Genomic DNA, 22,898 nt, shown 5'->3' on the forward strand with positions numbered 1-22,898 from the left:
ATATAATTTCATTACATAATTACCATTTAAACAATATAAAAAAATATTTTATTTCGATAGAAAGTATTTAATAAAAAAAGATTATTAACTATTATTTATATCAAAACTGGAAATTTTCATAGAATTAATAATTTTAATCAGTGAAAATTTTATAATAAATCTTTTAACTTTATAAAAAATTTTAATGAAAACTTTCGTAATTATCACTTCATGAGCAAACTGGACAACACTTTCAAAAGACAAACGTCTTCTTGGCTGTATTAAAACTTAATATTTTCAGCAGTATTATTTATAATTGTTGAATTATAATTAATACTGCACTTATAATGATAAACATCAATAAATTTTAATTATGATAAATAGCAATCATAACTTTTTTAATGTGCTGTAAGAATGTATTAATAAATTTCATTTTATCATAATTACACGAGATAATTGTTTTTAAAATTAAACATTGCTTCAAATAAATACTTTTACGTTTAAAATTTAGATATATTAGAATTTATCTTTTCTACTCAAAATGAAACTCAAACTTTATGGAAGAAACTTCAGAATACCTATATTAATTTACACTGAACCATAAGTTAATAATTTTAAATGCGCTTCAAATTTCACCAGGTAAAAATAATTGAAGAATTTTACATGATTATGAATATTGACGATTTTGTTACTTTTATAGTTAAAATATGCCCTTGATAAAAAAAAAAATATCGGCATTCGAAATTACCAAACTATTGGAAAACTTCTAGAAATCGTGAGTATTGAGTACTTGATATTGAATATATTGCATATTTTTGAATATTGGATTCTTGCCAAAACCAACCTCAAATTTTAAAAAAAAATCTACAAAAAATTATAAAAGAAAGGTGGATTTCTTATCACATCGGTTTGAATTGACCTCACGATAAAAAAAAAACCTTTTCAGCATCAAATATTCAAGTTCACTGCAAAAATAATTGAAAAAAAGCTGGAAATCCTAAACTTAGTGTTAAAAAAATGAATAGAAGTACAAATGGAATTTTTAAAAAAATGAACACGAGTGCAAAATATTGTTAAAATGTTCTATTTGCTTTTTCGGGTGTAACAGGATTTCATTAATATTTCGGTTAATCGGAATCTCTTTCCTCTCTGAGATAAACAAATTGATAAATTGAGGGAATTAATAAATCATTTATCATTCCAATACTAAAATTACTCCCTTCAATATCCTAGAAGATTTGAGTTATTAGTTGAGCTGCATAAATCTTTAATATCAGTAGTACCGATTATTCCCAATAAGATTGTAAGATTTTTGTAAAATATAAGAAGCGTTGAAGTTACGAATTTGTTTCTAAATAAATTTGTGCATCCAATTTAGGTAGAATTCCTATTCTTGAATAAACCAATGAATTAATTTAAACACTTAAGAAAACTTTAATATTTAAAAGAAATAAATGTCTCCTTTCAATTCCGTAATCTCCAAATTTCATTTAGTTTATACATATATAAAGCGAGAAGAATGCGAACTATATCAGAAATTTTTATAATTAACATATACACCAGCAAGAAGATTACCGTAATCATAAAATTGTGTTTTGAATTTAAAAAATAAATGATAAAGTTGTCTAGCAGTAGATGCCTTTTCGTGAGTAACCCATAAGCATTTGATATTTATTTTTAAACATTGCTATTCAAGGATTTCGTACAAGGCAACTTTATCAATTCACTTCAAAGAGAGCAAATTGATACGAAGCGATTCATAAATCTATTCCTCGATTAAATATTGACAATTTTTTGAAAAAATATGTTAAAATTTTTTAAATATGGAATTATCTTATTTATGCACTAGGAAATAAGGAAAACTACAAGTTTTGAATATTTCGATTCATTGGCAAACGGAGAGGGTTTCTTGGAGCAATCTTACAAAAAATGTAATGAATTTTGAGCAATCCACTAAATTAATGTATATTTAATTGCTCGTAAATGTAATAAACATATTTCTAACAAGTTCGAAGAAAATATGTGTCGGCAATCTCGAAATGTACTGCTCTTCCTTAATTAGATTAAAATATAATACATTTAAGAATTAAGTAAAAAAGAATCCATAACATTTTAAAGCAAATACAGAGGCGGACAGTACTTATTACAAGTTTGAGTCTTTTACTTTATCAGGAGTTTCATATTGCAATCAGACTTTACTTTCTGATAGGGTTATTCAGAATTTTTAGACGAAACTTTTGAATAAATGCCACACCGAAGTTCTTGAGGAAATGTCAGTCATTCAGATAAATAATCCTTTGAATGACTAGTGATTTTAAATAATGTTTGCGCTTTTATTTCCTTTTACAAATATGTTTGAATTTCGTTAAAATTATTACAGTTTTTCGGAGAATTACTAAACTTTTACAGCAGTTGTCTTGATAAGGCGAGATATTTTTTATAACATATAAAAAACAACAGATTATCTTAATATCCAGTTTTAGAACACAAATTCTATTTCGAAAAGGATCCTGTAATTCTTTCTGAGGGGAGACAACAAGGACGACTCCTAGACCAACAACACCTGATCAATAAAAGTGCACATGATCCTGCGTATAGATTTTATTTTCATTAGCTGGGATTCGAATTTCCAATCAAGAACTTCTTAGCTATGTATCAAAAGAATAGAAATTTTATACAGAACTTTTCTGCGACATTCGATTATAAGTCAGTTAATTTTTTTATAAAAGAGTTCAAGACTTCTGTCCCTTAATATTTTTATATCGTAATACTTTCGCCGGTTTACAGATAAAATCAGATACATTTAATTTGGAGATTTTCCATCTAAGGTTTGTTTCCAGGTAAATTTTCAAATGTACTTTTGAAAAACATTATTAAATAATAATGCGGATATTCATTTATTATTTTAAGAATGGGATTGTATTTGAAGTTCATGCAATTTTAGACTGGAATTGTGTCTTCAATAATGCATTCGCATTAAAATTAACCATAATTTGATCTTGAATTCATAATTTATTAGACATATCATTAACAGCAAATATTTGAATTTCCTGGGCATTCAGCCTTCATGAGATTTCTAGCATATTATTTATTTTTCTATTAGTTTTAGAACTGTTTGTACATTTGTCTATTCGCTATACTAGGCATTTTGTAAGCTTATGAAAATGTCCCTTAAAATGTTCTATTAATATTCGGTTTTTCCAAGGCGATGAACAGACGATTTTTCTTTTTATTTCATCAGCAAAAACTAAGTATTGTAAAGATAGAAAAAGCAGAAACCGAATCAAAAAATTCTCAAGAAATATAAGTCAATAAAATATTTTGCATTATACCTAGAAATGCTTTTTCCTAACTAATTACTTACTCAAACATCCTTAACTGTATGATTTTGAAAGATTTTTTCCAATTTAATAAAAATATAAAGTTGCATAAATTCATATGGATAAAAGTAAGGAATGCTGGGAAGAGAATTTTAAGAACTAAATTCAGACGTATTTAATAAAAAATTATAAATTAATAGTTTAATTTCAATTAAGGAAAAAAATTGAGAATTAAAGGTTATAAAAAGTGACAGACGAAAATGTCAGAAAATCGACAAATTTTATTTTTGCATATATCTGACACTAATAATATTCATACTTTTATCTCGTTTTCATTGAGAAACTTTTGTTACCTAATATATATAATATCACCATCATTACACAATAAAAGTTACAAAGTGCATCTAATTGTCCTTTGCATGCTCTTTTGAATTTAGAGGTATACCAGGCATTTTTGACAATTAACACATTAAAAAGCAATGCTCATTTGATATACAAAGTTTATTTTTTGTGCTAGCATGCAACACAGCCCTAAATCTGATTAATGAAGATAAATATAACATACCAAACAATTAGTAAAATATTAATTTGAAACTGTTTAAAAGCAGAATATGATGTCTCAAGGAATGTCAGGATTTGCGCTTTAATCAAAATTTAAAATATTTCAGATTAAGAGTTTCGATTGATGTTCCACAGTTCTTTGATTTTGTGCAGTTAAATTTAGTTGCACAACCATATATTAATATTTTTCTGAACTGGTGGCAAATCATTCGTAATATTTATTTGATCTCCAACTTTTTAAAGGCAAGTTTAAATATTTTTAACTATAGATATTCAAATTGTCGAACTAATTGAACGTTTTATTTTATCATTCATATAGCAAAATACATTAGATTATTATTATAAACTAAATTTAAAATAAGAATATTGGAACTTAATCTGGAAACGGATTGGTAAAGAGAGATGTGCTCATAATGAAAACTAGCATAAGGATTAAAAACTGAAATTCAATATGTGCTTTACAAAGTAATATCTGCGCTGTATATATTTCACAGTATGGCAGCATCGGATGATGAATAATATTTAAGGAGCAGGTGAAATTAAGAATCAGTCGCCTGAAAATTCAGAAAAAAATTACTCTTGAAAGACCGAAAATTCTACTAGGGTCTAGGGCACTAAACAATCTAATTTAATATAATATGTTAATGTAATCTAATTTAATGTAAAGATACATTGTGTTTTCATGCGATGGCCAAGTCAATATATTTATTTAAACCATAAAAGATTTTTAATATTGATATGGTCACTACAAGATGTTGTTAGGTTAGCTAATTACGTAATAACTTAAGCCAGAAGGACCCTTAAGTATGAACTGAATAAATTGACCGACTTGGTATTACATGGATCTCACAACTTTTTACGATAGAAGAACTGAGTTACGAGACTTTGTTTTTTTTACAAGTTATGGTTTTGATGGCATTACTTAAACATCCTCAACTGTATGATTTTGAAGATTTTTTTTATAATTTAATAAAAATTTAATGTTACATAAATTCATATGGATATAAGTAAGGAATGCTAGGAAGATAATTTTAAGAACTAAATTCAGACTTATTTAATAAAAAAATTAAATATTAATAACTTAATTTCAATTAATAAAAAAACTGAGAATTAAAGTTTATAAGCATAAAAAGTGACAAAGAAGAAAATGTCAAAAAATCAACATAGTTTGTTTTTGCATATATCTGACACTAATAATATTCAAATTTTAACTCGTTTTCATTGAGAAACTTTTGTTACCCAATATAATATAATATCCCCATCATTACCCGATAAAAGTTAAAGTGCACGTAAGTGTCCTTCACATGCTCTTTTGAATTTAGAGTTCAACCAAGCATTTTTGACGATTAGCACATTAAAAAGCAATGCTGATTTGATATACAAAATTTATTTTTTGCTCTAGCATGCAACACAGCCCTAAATCTGATTAATGAAGATAAATAAAACATACCAGACAATTAGTAAAATATTAATTTGAAACTGCTTAAAAGCAGAATAGGTTGTCTCAAGGAATGTCAGGATTTACGCTTTAATCAACCATTTAAAATATTCCAGATTAAGAGTTTCGATTGATGCTCCACAGTTCTTTGATTTTTTTTCTTTTTTTTTTTTGCATTTAAATTTAGTTACACAACTATATATTGATATTTTTCTGAATTTGTGGCAAATCATTCTTAATATTTATTTCATCTCCAACTTTTTAAAGGTAAGTTTAATTTTTTTTAACTGTAGATATTCAAATTTTCGAACTAATCGAACGCTTTATTTTAACATTCGTCTAGCAAAATACATTAAATTTAAAATTAAAACTAGCATAGGGATTAAAAAAAGGCACTAGCATAGGGATTAAAAAAAGGCAATATGTGCCTTACAAAGTAACGCCTGCGTTGTATGAATTTCACAGTATGGCAACATCGAAGGATGAATAATATTTAAGTTGGGAGCAGGGGAAATTAACAATTTGCCGCCAAAAAAATCAGAAAAAAATTACTCTTAAAAGACCGAAAATTCTACTAGGGTCTATAAAAAAATATTCTAAAATTTAATTTGATAAGAAATTAACTCTGAAAAAGAATTTATTTTACAAATTTAGCAATAAACCGTATGTAACTTAAAGTACTTTTTTAAAAGATGGACAATTTTAGTTAAATCGTTTGGTTGATAAAAATTATACAATTCTCACCATTTTTCACATTTGCCTCTAGTTTGGGCTTTTACTTTATGGCCTGTTCAAGAGCATTCATTCCCCAAAACTTTCAAATGAATATACTTGTATTTTTATCTCTGCAAAATTTCAAAAATGAAAACAGGAAACAATGAATGGATAAATATTCAAAACTGAATCATCTAGACCATTGCATTGACCAAGACCAGCTCTCGTCTAAAGACCAACTGACGTGTAATCGAACAGAATAAATACAACTACTTCCGAGCTCAGAATGGCAGCAAATAGGAATCGACAGGATTGGATTAAAAATAAATTTTATAACAACGAAAGGCGATTGAAAGATTATCATGTAACCTCACTAAGTCATAATCTCAAAAGATTAAAAACGCACCGATTCGGGCAATATCTGAACTTTCAAAAGAACAAAAACGCTCACAGCCTCATAATTCATTTTCACAAACACCAAATAAAAAGTATTTCACAAACTTTCCAAAAGTCCAAAATGATTCAATATTCAAATTTCAATCTAGATAATGATTGGAGTGGTGGCCTTAGATTAATCAAATAAGATCAATTTTTTGAAAAAAAACAATGCAATTTTTTTATTTGATTTTATTATATATCAACAATTCGGTAAAGCAGAAAAAAATGTATAGCTCTAAATGTATGGCTTCCTCAACAATTTTACCCCGTAACTCAGCAATTTGACTTGCTTTGCTATGGAATAATAATTTCGAATGGACAGTTTTTATATTCAGTTGAAACAAGTAAGAAAATCCACTATTTTAAACCAGGATTTTGATACAATTTTTAAACAACGGTTTAATAAAATAAATAATAATAAATTATGACAAGAGGTTAAAAAACAAAACTATCATATACAGGTGAAATTCTTTCTAAATTGTGTAACATTAAATTTCAATATTACATAAGGATCATATCTCTTCAGTTCTATTTAGCAGCTGCAGTTCAGTTAAACAAACAGCTTCAGTTCACCTTTATAGCCATACCGAAAGCATTCCACAGTTTGCAAGTCAATATGCATTTCTTCACAATTTTCAACTGGTATATATTGGGCCACTGAGCAGATTTTGCAGTCGGCATTTACGTTAACTTTTTTTTCGTTTACGAGATAATAAAAAATGTAGATTGAAATTTCTTTCATTACTTTGGATTATTTTAAAATTATCTTTTAATTATATCAATAAACTGTTTAAATGATTGCTTTTTTTTTAAATCCAAATTGGTGCTCCACATTTTTTTCTACAAAATTTTATTCCATTATTATTTTCATGTTCTTTACATAATTCAAATAAAATATTCAAATTACTGATTAAAATTAAGTTAGGAGTTACGGTTAATAATTCTGGTATAAGATTTCTAAAAAATACATTATTTGGTGCTGAGTGTTTTCATAATCCTTCTGTTAAAACTTTTCTAACAGACAAAAACATTAGAACCACAATAATATTATTTTAATATGTGTTGTATACATCACTCGCTTTAGAATGTTAAATATTTAAAAACAAATTGTAAATCCACATCGAAAATTTAAACTTTATGTCATTCTATTTGTTTAATAACACTTTACCTTTGAAAAATAGAAAATTTGTTCAAGCATATTTAACTTATTCGATATTCTGTTCTACCAATTATCTTTTTTTCCTCATTATAGCATCATTGAACAGTAAATTTATCAATTTAACTTTATTTATAAAGCAGATACATTCAATTCAGTATTTAATTTCTACACTTGTCCTCAAAAATTGGACAAAAGTTATTCAAATTAAATTATTTCTAATTCTCAAGAAAACTGTCAAACGAAACATATTTTATTAAATTCTTTCCGAATTAATAAATGTCAACATTTTTCTTTTTACCTCCCTATTTCTCGATTCGTCCAAAAAACCAAATTTGAAAAAAAGAGATCGAATGGCAAGCATGAACTCAAACAATCCACCTCAACTAAGTTTTTACTTTCAGAAAAAATATCTTTCCACCTCCAAATTTCAGTTCATTAAAACACCGATTATATGCCTTTAAATAGACTGACTTAAACTGAAGTATTATTAAAATCACGTAAATGAAATTCAAATAAATATTTGATTTTTTATTATTAAATATTTAATGCTTCTCTTAGTACCAATTTAATGCAAATTTAATTAAACGCAAAACTTTTTTTAAACTTACTAGCATATTACAGCATAAATTATTATTGAAATAATTGACTTCTCAAATCAAATAATTATAAAATTAAAAGGAATCCAGTTTTATAGCGTATCTGAGTACTAATCATATTTCTAATTTTTTATGATTTATGCGCACTCAAAGTAAGACTTTAATTGATATATTGTAATCCTCATCCGACACATTGACTGGTTTCGTTTGGTTATATTAACGTCCCGTTTGAAGCAACACTTGGTCTATTTTAGGACGTAACTCGTAATTTTGAACTGCGGTCAGATGACGAGGACGACACCTGAGCTGGCACCCCACTCTCCACACCACACCAGCGGGAGGACGTTTGGTCAGGACGGATTTAACGTGCAACTGACCCCCTTACACGACGGTTCTTCGGTGGAATCGGGTCTCGAACTTGAAACCCTCCGGTTCCGAAGCTGAGACCTTACCACCAGGCCACCGCTGCCCCCGACACATTGACTGAATATTATGAATAGTATTATGAAATGGATTCATTTCATTGATTATTTTCTCATTCGTGTTTTGACATAACTTGAAAATTTTTCTGACGTTCATTGCAATTACAAAGGAATACGAAAAAACTTTATTATCGCTTTAATTAGTATTAAAGTAGTATCTTTGATGATTGAAGGAACGATTTTTCTCAAGGTTCTTCAAAACGATATTTTAGAAAAAAGGGAAAAACGTTTTAGATATGAAAGATTTTTTAAAACATTTGAAATTCTCATACAAATCAAAAGTCTTCACTTTTCCAATTTCTCTTTCCTCATTTTTATATCTTTCCTCACCAATGAAAAAAATCAACTTGGATGCAGGAATGTCACAAAAATGAAGAGATTTCAGAGGAGACGTGATAAATTTTGAAGCACGCCTTGCACTTCAGGTACTTCCCTGTTTCAGCTGGCTTTATAATATTATGCAGCGACATATTAATTCTGATGTTTTCTGTTTGAAAACCTTATTCAAGCACTAAAACAAAATACAGAAACTACAGTCTAGGCAGATGGTGAATTTTAACATTCTGTAGCATGTGGAAAATAAGCACCAACTCATACAGCATTTACAGGGGCCAATAAAGGAACTCTTGGTCTGATTAACCATTTAGAAAATGTATCCAGAATTATAAGTTTGAGTCAGCATTTAATAATTCATAAACAAATAAGATATTTATATTAGCATGATATGTTTATTAGCAAAAAGATTTCATTAATTCTTATTGGCATCTATCCATTCAAGGACATATTGTACATTAATAAATCATATACAGGTATGGAAGTTCAATTAAAGGCTCAAATTCGTAAGCTGGCAAGGTATGTGTATTAAAGAGTGAAATGCATACTAGCAACAGTTACGTTGGTAACTAATGCCTTTATAAAACAAACATTATTTTCCCCCTTTCTCAACGCTAATTTTTTATCTGGAAATCTCGTCATAGTTTCCTAATACGTTGCAAAAGAATAAAGGTCTAGCATGTACAAATTAAAATAAAACTTCCTACTCTAGGATCACACAATTTCATGAAGTTCTGGTTTAGTTCTATAACTCTTGCAACAGTGGCGGATTTACGAGTAGGAATCTATATAGAAAGATTAGTTTCTGACCAGATTCAAACTTGAAACTCAAAGCTGTTTTACACACGAGGCCCCATTCAATCGCTTTTACAACTCGGTAGCTGCGTAGCTGATGCTACTGGCTGAAACGGAATACAGACATCCCGGATTAAAATTTGGTAAGGCCCTATGTAATTTTAGAATTGAGGCTGCCTTTCTAAGGACTTACGACTACGCAGCTATGGAGGATTGCTGGTTGAGTGACAGGGAGGTATAGGCAGGCCAGATTTAGACTTTGGTGGGGTGGGAAGAGTGCGAAACAAAGAATCTCATTGACATAGGCAGATCAGTAAGTTAATCACTAGTTGCCAAAGAAATTCATGCAAAGTGTAAATTCTCTGAATTATAAAATAGTAGGGCTACAATGCGGAATATACGGTATATGGAGTTATTAAAATTGAATGAATTTCAGCATAACCACTTGCTTATAAATATTTAGTGGTTGTGGGGTATTTTGCTTGTAGATCCATATAAAATTATGCTAACTATTTCCTTATAATAAATTATTATTATGAACCGACAGCATTTAGGTCCACATTATTCATTTTGGAAATAAGTAAACCATACTATATTTTTTTCAATAAAATATCTAGCATTTTTATAACACATCTCTAAAATATTAATATGTTAATTGCGTATGACGAAATATTTCGTCATACACGAGTTTCTACTACAATGAGCATAGCGAAATTTTTCGACTTGGAAATTTGCTTTAATATTTTTAACGTTCTAGTGACTCCATTGTGAAACGAGTTGAACAAATCTTTATTCCCCAGTTAACAGGTTCAAAAAAGTATCAAAGAAATAAAGACTGATTTTTAACTGAGATATAAAACGGGAAAAATTACTTCAGCTGCCGAGATCGGGAAAAATTAATAAAAATATATATATTTCCGTGAAAATAATGAAATGAAAATATTAACAAAGCGATTTAGTCAAACTGCTGAAATCCGCGATTAAATATATTAATTTTTATGTGAAGAACCTTATGTTTATTGCATGGAGCCTCTAAATGTTTCCTAAATCCGCCACTGATTCTGAGTTGTGCTTCTTAAATGTCTATTTATCGGCAAAAAAAGTTTTTTTTTGTTTTAAAGTTTAATTTAAATAAAACCGCCTCTCATTATATCTATTTCACCATTCTTGGCCAAGACTAGTGAAAAATATATCACCCAATTCCCTTTAGATGAACGCAATAAATAAAAAATCCATCACATTTATTTGACAAGCTAAGATGCAGGAGCAGAAACTGTGGCTTGCCGAACACTGTGGGATTTGTTCCCGGTCATTAGGAACGTCGTGTCGAGTGAATTCCACGAAACGCTCGAAGAACGACAGTGACGAGGTGGAGTGAGAAGCCGAATCGAGACGCTCATCAGACGGGTGGGACTCCCTCAACATTGAACATGCACAGTTAAGTAATTGCATTAAAACATTCACGAATGCATAAATGTATATTTATAAATACGATTTCTTATAAAAGCATGCAAATCTATAATTAAAAACTGAACCTTTGCATTCTGAATACTTTTAATCAAGTAAAATATGGATTTTTTAAATGGAGTATTTTTAAAAAATAAAAATTTACATTAATCAGCAATTTAAAAAAATAATATGGCGAATAATGAATGTGGTGATTTAAAATACAGCGACATTTCATTAGCAATATACGCAGTTACCAATTAGAGAAATGTATACTTTTGGCCGATGATACATTCACGAACTATGTGATTTCTCCCTTCAGAACGCGGAATTCCGCCGTAATTGAAGTTTATTAAAACTATTTTAATGAAGTTAATTTCAATTGCGAAATACTGAAATATTCATTGAATAGGAGGCCTTTTGAATTTTGGGGTAGCGGAACTATTTTCAAATTTAAATTAAAGAAATAAACTCCAGAAATATCAAAACTACCAATAAAATAATCGTCTCAAACTGTCAGTTAGAAAGGTAAATTTTGATATTTAAGAAGAAATTTACTAAATATAGGTTGAAAACACTTTGTTGCTAAAAGTGCAAAAGAGTTCAATTCTGGCCACATGAATGCTGAAAATGCGAAAAAAAAGAAAGTCGATAATAAAATACTTCTGATGTTTTCTAATTAGTAAATAAAAAAAAGAATAAGAATTCGAAACTTTTAATTATTCTTTAATTTGTCATTTTAGTGATTGTTTATATTTTGTCTTACATGCAGTAGAACGATGACTGAATATAGAAATTTTATGAAGTTCTGAGGATTAAGAAGTTTGATTTCTTAGAACCTTTCTCCTTCGCATAAAATGACGTGTTTGACTCGAACATCGAATTACAGAATTTTTAATTTTAAATGAACAATTAAGGGAAAGTGAAGTATTTTAAAATGCAAAAATAACTTAGAAACACTTCATTATCTCAACTGCCATTTTATTATTTCAATTCCTATAAAAATGTACGATCTAAATAGGATGTGCTATTTAATTAGGGAGTAAAATAAAATCGAAAGACAAGGGCTTCAATCTCTAATTAAAAATTTAAGCATTTCAAAATTACCAAAATAAATAATTTTAAAAATTAAAAATATTTTTTTTAAATTGGCATTGCGGTTTTATAAAGCACTGGTTGTAAGGCTAATGATTGCGTATTAATCGATTTGATTTTCGAGTTCTTTAATTAGTGAGGAATATGAGCATATTTATTTGCAAAACCGAAAAAATAAGTATAAGAGCACAAAAGTTTTTTTTTTTTTTTTCTTTCTAACTCTATTTCTGATTTATAGCATTTAATATCTAATTTTAGTAATCAGACACAACAAGCAAGATCCATCTTTGTTGGAAAGTAATTATTAAAAAAAACTATTTTATGAATACAAATGAACGAACGGTAATTGTAATGCTAGGAAGTACCATGAATGAAAGAGGCATGATTAAAAGCCATTGTGAAAAAGGACCTTCAGAATGCAGAGGTTTAAAAAAAAGAATTATGATACATGCTAGAATACTTACCAAGAAACTGAATCAAAACACTTAACATTAACAAAATACTAACCTTAAATATTCCACACTTTTTTTTAAAATTATCCAAACATCATTTAATGTAGGAAAGTATATTTGTCCTCATTTATTCCAATATGACGCGAAATAGCTATATTCTCAAAACTTACAAGACAAGTAATTTAACAATAGGAGAGAAAACTATCTTGAAAGAAGTGCCGTTAATCATATGCGATACAAATAATTCAATAGATGAGACACTGAAATTTGTTAACAAGTGAAATAATCAGAAGAATTTTTGAAAAATATATATCAGTAAATGCTTTTCAATTAAAGCGACATCACGGTCATTACTTCAAACTGTTTCGAATAATTTAACCAATTAATTGTTTCGACCTCTTCGAAAAATACGTATATAATTGTCATAAGTATATATATTATAAAAATATAATAATTAGTTACAAATATAATAAGCAATTATAATATGAATAAGATATTTATATAATAGTTTAATTAACCACTTTATAAACTTGTCATGACAAAAAATTTAATTTTTCCATGGCGAGTATACTCGCCAAAAATAGATAACTCTCTAATGCTTTTCATTGTTCCTACAAATGTTTAAAAATTTGTCCATAATTAATAAGAAACGAATTAATATTTAATTTCCGGTACAGTGTAGCAAACGTTAGAAACTGATAAAGATTTGATCATTCTGATTGTCTGGCTCATTTCAAATTTTGAGAATGAGCCATAAAAAAATTAATTTTTTCAGCATGATTAGCATTAATAAATATATTACAAATCGAATTTTTCTTTATTGAAGCCATTGCAGATTCTATTATAAATTAGCAGCAAACTCAGCACAAAAAATCAATTGTGCTTTTAATACACAATTTGTTTATACATTTATTTTAAGAGATTGAGAAAAATAGGCAAAACTATTTTAAGTATGAATTAATATTTTGTAGGAGTGCCAATTGAAATTCTAAGCTCAATACTTATGTTTTCATACCTTCTAGAAGAAATTCAAAGTTATTTCTTCTAGAAAATATTATGAATTTCAAGATATATTACTTTTTTATAAATATGATATATTTATTACAGCTTAGAGCTTTATTTCAAGAAGAGTTTAAATTTTACATCTACTTAAAGTTCATATGTATCCTAAATAAATTCTACTTATCGCTTAACATTTGGTGAAATCGAAACCAAATCCCTTAATGCCTTAGAAAAAAAGCATTTTAAACATTGCTATATTAAAAATCCTATAATACTCAAATTTTAATAAAATACTTTCCGTCCAAATAAAAACTATCAAAATCACTCCAATCAATAAATGAAATTGCCAGTAAAGCCCTTTTGATAATAAAAACGGAATAACACTCACCCATGGGTCACTTGTAATAATTAAAGACATGCCGATAGACTGTTCATAATAGACATAAAAGACGGTTTTCTCTAATCCGATCTGAAACAAATGTATTTTAATTCAGATTTAGTTCAGTTAAATGCAATATTCAATAAGAACATGCCCATTAAACTGTTTTTATTAGCGTACTAAAAATAAAAATCAAAAATTTGAATGCAAAATAATAAACTAAGTGAGGCTTCGAAATTAATGATATAACAATAAACATCAAAATTTAAAATTAGTTCGTTTTCAATATTCCATCGAAAATTCAAGATTGATATTTTATATTGTACAGGCTTACGACACTGACATTCTACTACATTTTATTTTACTCATCAATTGCGTAATTTTATTTTTAATACTTGATTAATTCATTGCTTTAAATATCATGGTATCAACAATCTTTGTAAAAATCACAACAATAAAAAAAAATCAATCAACCGAAAAATATTAAAAGTATTAAAATGATACATTTCCATCAAGAATATACACAAACATAGAAAATTTCAGTACTAAATTCTACTAGGAATAAAGCAAATGTCTGATTACAAAATCTCATCTTACAGGAAACTTAGAAAAAGTTATTCAAAAAATTATTTCTAATGATTTTATATAGGTATTACAGAATATTTTTCAATGTGAATTTTTGCATAAAATATATTGAAGAAATCCCAATAAGACGAAACTATGTAAATTTAAAGTCAACAGATTTTTTAAAAAATAAAAAGACAAACTATGGATATTTTGGCTGAAAAGAAATATAGAACACAAAAAATTCCAAACTTTCCTGAAAATATATTTTAGTTTCCGAACGAAAAAAAAATGTAACTGTATTCTTATACAATCTTTATACACCAGGTATTCGATTGATAAACATTATGAAATTCTATATTCCTTTGCATTATGCACCCTTAAAACAAGTATAAAATCTTAAAATAAGCATGTTGCCGATTTAGTCATACGGGAACTACAAAATAAATTGAGAAATTTCGATGCCAACTTTGCACAAAAACTTAATTTGGTTGGTTTTAAGATTGTAATAAACGTGATTTTTTTGTTGTAGTAAAATTGTTTAAAGATTGTAAGAAGATTCTAATAAAATTTATGATCCGGGAAAATAGCATATTAAAGCATACTTTTATGGAAATATAAAAATTATTGAGTGTAGAAATAAAATTAAAATACTTTTCTAAGGAAAACTGTTCAGAAATTAAATTTCACAATAAAAAATATTTAACATTTTCTCCCGAAATCGTATTTTCATCGTAAAACGTTATAAGAACTTACACTTAGTCGGTAGAAATACAGCAACAGCATTCTTATCGGCGATTAACACGATTTGCACGACAGGCTATTTGACCTAGAGCTACCAGAGTTGCATCTACGTACGAAAAATAAAAATGTATATTTCTAAATATTTTTTTTTTAATTTTAAATAAAAATGAACGGAAATTCGGGCATTTTTCTGTGATATCTTTTGGAAATTCTACTGTAAAAATAAATTTTTCAACATCATAGAGTTAAAACAAAACTGTTGATTGATACCTAATTTTAGCACAAATTAAATTTATATTTTTAATAAATTTAAAAAAATATTTTAAACGTATTCAGTTTGTTTCTCCCTTTTTATTAATTAGCATATATATTTTAAAAAAATGTTTAAATCAAATAATTATATGAGCATCAGTACTATGAGTCTTTTATAGAGTATTCTTGAAACATTAATATTTTAAGAAAAATAAAACATTGGTAAAAGTAAATTTTAATGTCTCCCTTGCTGCGCCAACAATGCCAAATCGCCAATAAAGATGGCGGACAAAAAAAAATACTTCTGAGGAACAGTTACGGTACCATTTCCCGCCATATAATTAGGACAATTTTACTGATAAGTATAGTTTATTCCCCCCAGACTGCCCGATGCCTTCGGCATTTGTAGAAGTCACTGGGCAGAATATTTAACATAAAAAAAAAAAAACATCTTACGGCTTCGGTAGCACCGGGAGCGGGAACCTAGTAGCTTCGCTAGCACATTGAACATAAGGACTGTGTGGATAACATGAATAGTACATAACCAAAAGAAAAGAAAAGAAAGAATAGAGAAAGAAGCAATCGGAACATTCTCCATACAAAATTCCAAACAAACATCCTTTTCTAACTTCATCAACTCATAATATATATATTTCACTCATCCTTCATCCATTCTGCAGGTTCGAAATACTATCTTCCATCTCATTTACCCGACATACATTGCACAATAGCCGACATAACAAATAACGAAGGAAACCAACCGTTAGAACACCAAAAGAATTACGAGAACTGCGAAGAATTCCATTGCAGCTGTCTTTTAAAGTGAAAATTCAGACGATTTCGTAAATCATGAATTCAGACGATTTTTAAAGCTCACACTGACAGTTAAAAATTGCAAAAGAATAAATATTATCTGTTCGAATTCACAGTTAAAAAAAAGAAATCAGAAAATAACTTAATTACAAGCTTAACTTTCTTTATTTAATAAACTTTTAATTATAATAAAGAACAAAATTAAAATCTTTAATCAATATTTTTTTAATATTTTTAATTTAACATTTTTCATAATATTGTTGTAGTTTATGTGCAACTCAACCATTGCAAAAGGTAAACAAAACAGCATTAGGGTTGCCATATTGGCGAAAAACTCAGGGACACATTATTCTTTACTTTATCCCGAATGCTTTGACGATTACAATACTTCCTCCATACTTCGTTTACGAAAAACTAAAATAAAGTAAAGCACTAAAAACTGAACCCGTTTTTGCAGCGCGAATTACCAACTGCTGCTCAAGCAAAATCAAATTCAAAATAGAAACAAGAATAGAATATGATAAGATTTAAGATGCAAATTTATAGCGGTTGGTAATTTTTATAAAGTGGAATTAAATGCAGATAATACCCAGAGGATTTATTATACTACTCTTAATTGTGAAACAGACGAAACTCGCAAATGTACCACCAAAAACAAATTAGCAAATTGCTACCCTATGAGCAGGCTTGAATAATGTGCTTCTAACTTACGAGAAGAAAAAAAGCATATCTTTACTCTGTGTATATTAAAAATTGTTGAAATTATTGCTTAAAATTGAAAAAAGGAGAAGAAATTATCGACAACGAATCGCCAAATTTTCATTGTTAATTAATAAGTACTTTATTATATTTATTTGAAGCTCTGCGAATTTCATTATATGTAGATGTGGGTTCGAAAATTCTGATCCAAGAAAATTAAAGTTAGGATTCATAATGAAAATGCCATCTTTACAACAAACACAAAACAAATCAATTTAAATAGGAAATAATAACAAATAAAATAAATCCGACACAGAAATTACATTAACATCATCTAGATTCAAATTCGGGTTCTTACATAATGTAGAAATCTAGAGATTTTGAAAATAGTGCAAATCGAGAGAATGGATACATTTATATTAGATTCTCTAATAACAATAAGAATTTAGAGCATAACATAATGAACAGCTGACAATATGTTATTAACACATTCATTGCTACAGCCGAATCACATGCAAACTTTAAAAATTGAAGACAGTAAATATAATCACTTCAGACAATTTATACAAGAAAAAGAAAAGTAGACTGATCCTACAAATATTTACTATGTAGCAAAATCAAGTTTACTTGAAGTCGCTAGTAAGCTTCTAACGACTAAAATCTAAATTCGCCATACAGAAAATAGTCCTCAGATAACGGCATCCGTCTGGAGGAATACGTTAATCATATTTAAAAATAAAATATTGCAACAAAATAAACTTACCGGATTGCCACAGTTTAAAATAAATTCTTGATGGAAATCACAGATGGATTCAGAATAGCTGAGCACAATGTTGCTGCAAAATTTTCTCTCTTGCCGTTGACATCCAACTACGAACTAAAGGGAAAACAGAGTTTCAACCAACCGCACGAGCGAATGCGCGCGCAAATGATCATATTTGAAGCCGTCTTTCTAGAAGGTTCAGGAAAAATTACGCAGGTGCATTGAAAAATGTTAGTTAGATTTCCAACGGAAACTGCCGTTTCTCTTTTTTACTGCATTTTTTTCATACCAAATGTTTATAGCCCAGCATCCACTTGAATACAATTAGAAAAATTCCAGCATTTGTTTATGACTTCACTATATAATTATTATAAAATGATTCGAATCGTCTCCCTTTTTTCTTCTTGTTATCATTAAATCCTTCATTTTAAAAATATTTAAAAATTTGAATTTTATATACTTAATTATTAATTTTTAAAAGATTCTTTTCAATTTTTCATGTACATAAAGTAGTAACAATTCTCTAAATAATAATTCTGTCCGATTCATTATATTTTGACAAATCTGAAACTTTTCTTTGCATCGTTTGTCTAGCTTAGGTGAGACAATGCCGGTTCGGCATTTTTTTACTCAATACCAGTTGTAGGCATGTTACTGTATGTTTTTGACATACAGTAACATGCACATAATGAATCCTATTTTTTAATAAAAGTCTATATTTGACTTCAAATTCTTAGCTTAATCAACAAATTATTGGTTTATTTTAAATTGCTATTTTTTTATTTTAGTAACTTTATGAAATGCATATCTACCCGTTTATTATGCAACTATTAATCAAATCATTATGAAATTCAATTAAAAATAAATATTTTCTGAACCAAACTAATAAAAGATGGATTGCATTTAGAGAGCGCTAACGCTGCTACAACTAAAACATAAATGAACTTAACAAAAATAGAAATAAATATTAAGTTCAAATGCAAAAATAGAACCAAAAAGAAAGAAATGTTGAATACGAAGAAGAAGACACGAATGATGAAGATGGATACTGAAGACCTTTTCGAGGGTCACCCTCAGGTAGGGATTCCAACCAGGGATTTTTTCTGTGAGGAGTCTAACGATCGTCCAAAATATTGACCCCTCGACACCCGATAGTACCTTGAATTTGGGGCTTGGATTTTCGGGTCCCGAAGGCTCAATATTTTGGACGGTAGTTAGACCCCTCACAGAAAAAAATCCCTAGTTTGAATCCCTATCATTTCTTTTCATTCTTTCATCATTTCTTCTTTTTGGATTCATCATTTCTTCCTTTTTGATTCCTTTTTTGCATTTAAACTTCATTTTTCTCTAATTTGGTTTATTTATTATATCTCATGCCTATGCAGCGTCCACGCTTGTACACTATATTATTTAGAAGGTGATTGAGGCTTCTGACACGTTCACTGCATAATTCATGCCTCTGACTAGAACACTATCAAATAAGATGATTACTTCTTTGCTTTCTTTTCGAAAATGACAAAGACGACATCAAAACAAGAAGGACAACAAATTTTGTGAAAATACGACGGCAGTGCATGATTTTATTTCTGACTTCTCTAATATATATTTAAATTCATGCGTTGCTATTTGTCAGATTGTCACGTCACATTGTTACAAAATGAAATTCAGAATAATAAGGACACCTAAGTGTTATATATTGTTATACGATATCGACATGTTCATATGATATAAAATTCATTGTTAAAAATGAAATTAAATTAAATTTGGAACGATAATATTCTACGGACAACAAAGGAAAATTATGTTCCTTCACTTTATTATACTCAGCAATATTTTACACTTATTCCTAAAATGACAGAACTTAATTTACGCCCTTACGCCCCTTTCCATCTTTTATTTGTGCACGTAGAGCATGACAAAAGCTGTCTGAATGCGCTCGATTTTCAAAACAACACACCACGAAAATAATAAATTTTCTCGTTATAATTAAGATGGAAGAATGATTCAAACGTCATTTATAACAGGAAGAATAAGAATTTTTTTTAATTCAATAAAATTTTGCAAAATTTGAAGATTTATGTGTCCCCGATTCCCTTAAAGCATATGGCATCAAATAGGATCTATTCACTCTTAAATAAGTTTCGAATAAAATTACAACTTCCTTACACCAATCTATTCAATTTCTTCTTTTTTATTTTCTATTTCTTTAATTTTCTTTATATATTTTCAAAAAATAAAGTTGGTATTATTTTACAAATCGATCCCAGCACTTTTCGAATATTTTTGGGTAACCAAATAAAAAAAATTCTCAAAAATTTTACATTTAAAGAATTCGTTGAAAATTCGAATTCCTGCATCTAAATGATCTTCATTTTCATTTTGGTCAGAAAGAAGCAGCTATCATTTTCGATTTAACTTCAAAATATGGATTCAAAATAATAAAATCCATTGAATATTCTATTTGTCCTCTTAATCAGTGTGATAGAATCTGAAAGTGTCATTTATGTTATCTGTAGTTCCAAATTTTTCCAAACAAAAATTTTTCTCGGGCTTTGGAGATAGTTCACTTTTAACCATATTAAAATTTTTATGTTATTTCATTTTTCTACTTGATTAATGTAAATGTGTTTTGACTTTCTATATATTTAACATGCGTCATAATCATAACCCTCCAGTTTTGAAGCCGAGAATTTAGTAATATCATCCATTTCATAGCACGATACAACGCTTTCAAATTTCATAATCCATAATTAATTGATAATTCTACCTTAAAACTTTTTGCAAGGTATGACGAGCAGTTGTATCCCTTTCCTTACATAATGCATAAATTTCAATCTGAAAATAAACTTCAGATTCAATGAAATATTTTTTAAGTTCAAAAGATTTAATTCATTATACATACTTAATAAAAAACAAAAATTTGGCTCCCAATTTTTAACCAAATCCAATGAAATTAGACTAAAAATTCTACACCAAAATCTCTACGGAGGAAAGTTGAAAGCAGGAACAATACTAATTGGCTGTGAATCCTTTTATTAAGGATAATGTCTCGCTTTTAAGGAAAAAGCCCGGAATATCCAAACCTATAGAACATATATCCTCCTAATTAGATGCCACATCTTTTTTGGACACTTATTATTATTCAGTTCTTAAAGATCATCATTAATTGAAGATTTTTTGATCCGATAATAAATTTATGTCAAGTTATATGTATACCAAATTTGGTTAGAAAAATATAAAAAAATGTTATTCGACGCACTTTTCTGGCACTGTATTATAAGTAAAACAATTAAGGATAGGACATTTAAATTAAAGGCCTTGACAATTTGAAATCAATTGAAATTGGGATATATGATTAGTTACTTTAGCAATATTCAACGAAGTCATGTTAACGCTTCATGATATTTCAGAATGTTCACTCTTTTTCAACTGATAATTTTCTCTTATGATTGAATTCTTTGTGTATGATATTTTCTGGCAATTATTTGTTGCTAAGTTAAATCAAATAAAAATATTGTTTCTGATCTAAATAAACATTATTTTAGACTGGCCCTCATAATTTTAAGACGTGATGAAATAATGTCACCAGCAGCAGATTCAAATTTCCATACCACATCAATTACCAGACTTTGAATCTTAAATAATAAATTTACTATGGACCAGTCCAACGTACATAACTCATTTAAGTGAAATTCTGTCTTCAGCCTGCTACGTTCCTATCCTGAAACTCAGACATCATCACTAAAGAATAACGATTGTCATTTTTTTAAATTTTATTTATTTATTTATTTATTTCAACTCGTATACGAGGAATTATAAATCCCCTTTTCCTCCACTTCCTCATGAATATACGGAATATGTTTGGTATTTGTTTCTAGCTTATCCCTGAATGTTGTATAAGGTGAATCCGATTGTCTTCTTGCATTTTTACTCTCTTATAGCGAAGTATAGAAAAAAATATTATAATCATCAAAAACTTAGAATACGAGATTTTGATAAACCTTCCTAAATTCCATTAACACATTTTTATAAATTTTTTTCTGTCCGTTTATGATAAAAAGTAACTTAAAATTTGCTTTGAGCTAGACGGATGTAATTTGACATAAAGCTTTACACCAAATATGTAGATGTCTATCAAATGTAGAGCAAAATCTATTCATATCTAGCCTGTTCGTCCGGCTTTTGAATATAACTACTAAACAAATACGATAACTGCAAAATGATGTGAGCTAGATGGATAACATTCAATACACAGAATAAGTATCTGTACTGAAGTAGATACTAATTATGTCTACTACAGTACTAATTTGTAGACACCTATCAAATTTCGAGCCAAATCCAATGAGGGGTTGGCTGTATTTCACTCAACATTGAGAAAATTTTAACGTGATGACTAAAAAATGCAAAGAGTTAAATATATCAAATTATTGTGTGATTTTATGACTTTAAGTGTAGTTTTGCATCAAATTTTGGTTTCATTCGGTTGGGTAAAAACATTTAAATTTACCTTTATTAGAAAGTATGCTAGAAATTATTAAAGGGGCAACACTTACTGGTTTTATCTCCATGAATTAAAAACTATTAAGAAAAAGAGAAGCCATGAACATCATCAAAACGAGGTCATTTTGAAGACTGTACGTAAAGGAAGCGATAAAATGTACAATATCTGATAATCATTAAGAGTTTTAAAAATTTAATGTGATGTTCTTCATGGTTTTTAATTCTATTCTTTTTAATTATTTATGTCTTGTTTTTGTCTTTCCTTTAATATAGGATGCTCACTATTTTATAAGGATCATATTTCAGGCCTTCAAAAATGTTCGTGCCTCTAGGGAGAAAAAGAAATTCAAATAGTAGATATCAGTATGCCTGTC

At 28.3% G+C, this 22,898-nt stretch overlaps 1 long non-coding RNA gene across 1 annotated transcript in view; it reads right to left on the minus strand.

Annotated features, from left to right (window-relative positions):
* LOC129976489 (uncharacterized) overlaps nt 1-18,163 on the minus strand; it is a 72,715-nt gene extending 54,552 nt beyond the window's left edge. Inside the window, exons 1-2 of the long non-coding RNA XR_008785148.1 lie at nt 18,025-18,163; nt 14,199-14,279 (exon numbers count right to left, since the gene is read on the minus strand). This is a non-coding gene — a long non-coding RNA (uncharacterized LOC129976489). The remainder of the gene's footprint in view (nt 1-14,198; nt 14,280-18,024) is intronic.
* Nucleotides 18,164-22,898: the final 4,735 nt, after the last annotated feature.

Source organism: Argiope bruennichi, chromosome 7 (assembly GCF_947563725.1).
Source record: "Argiope bruennichi chromosome 7, qqArgBrue1.1, whole genome shotgun sequence".
In the NCBI taxonomy this organism is placed as follows: Eukaryota; Metazoa; Arthropoda; class Arachnida; order Araneae; family Araneidae; genus Argiope; species Argiope bruennichi.